Here is a 3875-nt window from a genome sequence, read left to right on the forward strand (position 1 = left end):
AACTTAATATTTACAATATTTTATAATAAAATCTGTATTTCATACACTTTCAAAACCTTTGTTGAACTATATCTATTGATCAATCATTTTAATATATTCACATTTGTCACTGGGCTACATACAGTGACAGTTTAACATGTTTTATATGTAAGGATGATTTTAATGTTAAAGCAGATTTGATGAGTGAAGATAAACAGCTGTTCACTCCTGTGTGTGTGTGTGTGTGTGTGTGTGTGTGTGTGTGTGTGTGTGTGTGTGTGTGTGTGTGTGTGTGTGTGTGTGTGTGCACAAAATGTCATGCCACCCCTGCATAAGTCAGCGGTTTTCATTTTGTCACGTTAGCACAGAGTTCATGGCTGTAGCAGTCGTGCGTTCCTCTCTTGAATAAACCAGTGACGATACTTTAAAACTGAATCTCACATTAAACAAAGTGAAAGAGGACTGAACTGAGAACTGTCTGAACTTCCCTCACTGCTGCTGTGGGCTGCTGAGAGTCGAATATAAAGGATCCTTAGATGGTCCGGATGTTTGATGGAGAGTTAGGTAGGAGAGAGATTGGTCGGTGTCTCTCACGGTAGAATACGTGTCACCGTTAATGTCGCCGGAGCTGTTTGTAAAGCTGCTGTTGGAGTACTCCTGTGGGGATTGTGGGAAGGTTGGCAGTGGCATAGACGGTACGAAGAGCACTTCCTGGGTCTGGATTCTGGGGGCGCTCCTGGATCTCATCGTAGGCTCGATCCTTCCGAACACAATAAAAACAAAGGATGCAGAGTTTGTATGTACCTTAACACAAGCACTAAAAGTTACGGTCACAAAGAGGTATTTGTCTACCTCTTTGGGGTTTTCTGCTTCCTCATTAGTTGTTTGTTTTGAACGCCCAAACCCTGGTGGAAAAAAGAAGAGAAAGAAGAAGTTAACCCGCACAGAGAGAGAGAGAGAGAGAGAGAGAGAGAGAGAGAGAGAGAGAGAGAGAGAGAGAGAGAGAGAGAGAGAGAGAGAGAGAGAGAGAGAGAGAGAGAGACAAACCCCACAAACATAACAAATATAACATTAAAGCTGAACAAACCTGAACTTTCTAGTATGGAAAATCAGTGCACACGCTTTTGTTGTGTGCCTTCATGTTTGTGTGTTATAGTTTGTTAAAGTGTGTTCATGTTGTGCAAACTTCTGCAGAAATCTCTTACATTTGTAGAAGAGAACCAAAAGAAGCAAGAGCAACACCGCGGCTGCACAGACGACCACAGGAATGATTACTGGTGACTGAGAGACATCTGCAGGACACACACACACACACACACACACACACACACACACACACACACACACACACACACACACACACACACACACACACACACACAGAACATGAACAAATGTATTTTACGAAGGTGAAGGACAACTCACATTTGTCTCTTTGAGCGACACAACATTCACAAAAACATTGATTAAAAGATTAATTAGTGGATTTACAGTTTTAAAAAATAGTCCCAGTGATTGCAAATAAACCGAATAAACGAGGCAAATGTCACAACTTTGAACCCTGCTGCTGTCATCACCACCGAGCATGGTTTAAGTTTCTTTGTAGAGACTGGTAAATTCAAGTTTCACTCACCTGCTCCACTGCTGTTACTAATATTGCTGGACAGGATCCAATATATGAAAATGTCCGTAGCCTGCTGATTTAGCATGCTAACTGAAACTAACGTTCCAGCCACATTGTTTACCAATATGATGCTAACAGAAGCTAACGGTTTTACCTCACCTTACGGTCTATGGTGTCAACAAGCAGAAACTAAACGTGTGGGGACTCTTTTCCGCGGATTGTTTTGACATGATGTGTGATCAGTTTGCCTCAGGCGTTGCTCATGTTAGTGAATGTTAATAACTGTCGTCAAGGGGTTTTGACCAATCAGAATCAAGCATCTCACACAGCCAGATGACTGATGTTTTTACTTTAACTAAACAAATAAATGTAATTTAGAGCTAGGGTTGGTAGTCACAGAAACTCTCATATGCACGAGTGCCGCTGCTTCGTGACCATATGGTGGTGACTGATTCAAAACCGGTCCTCAGCACATCGTTTGTGTTTTGCACTACTCATGTCTCGCTTGGTGTTTTCCCAGGTTTACTCCGGCTGTAGATAGCAGCTTTTTTTTTGCTCTTTTTTAAAGAACACATTATGTATTGATTGCCATCGGGACATAAAGATCATTTTAACCAGTATAACAAAAAGTGTATCTAAATCTGATTACCAACCCCAACTTTAAGTCAGTGTTTAGGTTTTTTGAGTGAGGGCTGTAAAACGACCAACTCACTGAGTGTGGGTTTCCTTTGGTTCGACAAAGAAAGCAGAAAAAAATCTAATTTAAAATCATCACATCTGAAAGACTCAACTTCAACAGTCAGATGAATTAAACTTTTCGCACATGTAAAGTAAAATGTTTCAGTGCTTACTAATGGAACTGATTGATTTGGTTTTTTTTGGTATAACTATTTCTTCTTTTTTACTTGTATGTTTTTTTTTTCTATTTTAATTTTACATGTTTGGAATAAAGACATCAAATCAAATAAAAAATCACATCAGAAAGGCTCACTTTCCACAATCAGATTGATTTTTCTGACTCCAGCTCGATAATCTCCTCTGTCAGATTTCAGTCCGCACCAGTAGACGCCTTTATGCTGTGAGGACACGTTACTGATGGACACGCTGAACCCTCTGTCGGTCTCTGTGAGAGTGAACGTCTCGTTTGACCTCACGGAGGATCCTGTAGATAAAATATCCTCACAGAAAGGACCGATCTCTTTGCAGAAGAACTTGACATCCGAGTCGTCTTCATGGTTTGGGTATTCACATGTGATGTTGGTTTCAGCTGTTCTGTGTGCTGTTTGACTGAAAGGTTCCTGACACAATTCTTTATCTGCAAACAAACAGGAGAAAGTCAAACTTGTAATCTCTCTGACCGTTACAGCATGTATCACCTCACTTTACATTTCTTCATGAGTTTATGTTCTTAACCTAAGATTTGTCTTCTTCAACACAGCATGATGCTCTTTAGTAATGTCTGTTTTCTTTTAGAGTCAAATAGACCAAAGAGCAAGAAAATCTATGAACCAAGGCCACCTGTGACTAAGAGGAGAGAGTTAACCAGTGCTCACACACTCTGCCATTAAATAATCAATCACTGTTGGTTTCAAAGGAAGATACTAAACCCAAAGCTTTAGAAGATAATCTATCAACTGAATGGTGACCTCACGTTGGCCATCATCTCTGCATCTCGACTTACACTGATAATGCACTCCATCCAACGAGGTCTCTACGTTCCTGTACAGTCAATATTAGGGATGGGACATGATTTACGAATGCTCGAATATTCGTTCACTTAATAAAAATCAAAGAGTTAATGTGAATATTATCTTATTTTAAAAGTACAATTTCTCATAGTTTTCACAGCCTGGTGCCTGGTTGTAATACGGTATTCCTGCCAGATGGTGGCTATAGAGTGTCTTAAAGCTGTTGACTAACTACGGAGAAGAAACATGCTAACTGCATTAGAACAGCAAAAGAAGAAGAAAACATTTGCTACAGTCTCTGATTATGAGAGTGTAGGGGTGTGAGGTTCAGACACGGAGCACACTGCAGAGACTGAGCATGGCTGTAAAATGTAAACGTACATGCCACGCTGCTGAGTCACAGAAACACCAACATAAAGGTTGAGACAGAGGCTGATAGTCGGCGCTACTAGCAGGCCAATTACCATTAATTGCCAAATAGATGCCAGTGATTGTGGAATAGTATTTTGGCTTGAAGTGCCCATCCCTAGTATATGTGTTTGTCTCTCATACCTTCTTTGACTGTACTGTACAAAAGAACGACG

General features: G+C 40.5%; 1 long non-coding RNA gene across 2 annotated transcripts; it reads right to left on the reverse strand.

The window, feature by feature from the left end:
* Nucleotides 1–640: 640 nt before the first annotated feature.
* LOC117817165 lies at nucleotides 641–3341 on the reverse strand. 2 transcript variants are annotated; one of them, XR_004632099.1, is made up of 4 exons: nucleotides 2595–3341; nucleotides 1185–1271; nucleotides 832–884; nucleotides 641–739 (listed from the first exon to the last, which is right to left on the reverse strand). It is a non-coding gene; the product is annotated as an uncharacterized LOC117817165 (long non-coding RNA). The 2 variants fall into 2 exon arrangements; XR_004632100.1 differs by lacking the exon at nucleotides 2595–3341 and adding an exon at nucleotides 1613–1649.
* Nucleotides 3342–3875: the final 534 nt, after the last annotated feature.

This window comes from Notolabrus celidotus, chromosome 1 (genome assembly GCF_009762535.1).
Source record: "Notolabrus celidotus isolate fNotCel1 chromosome 1, fNotCel1.pri, whole genome shotgun sequence".
Lineage (NCBI taxonomy): Eukaryota > Metazoa > Chordata > Actinopteri > Labriformes > Labridae > Notolabrus > Notolabrus celidotus.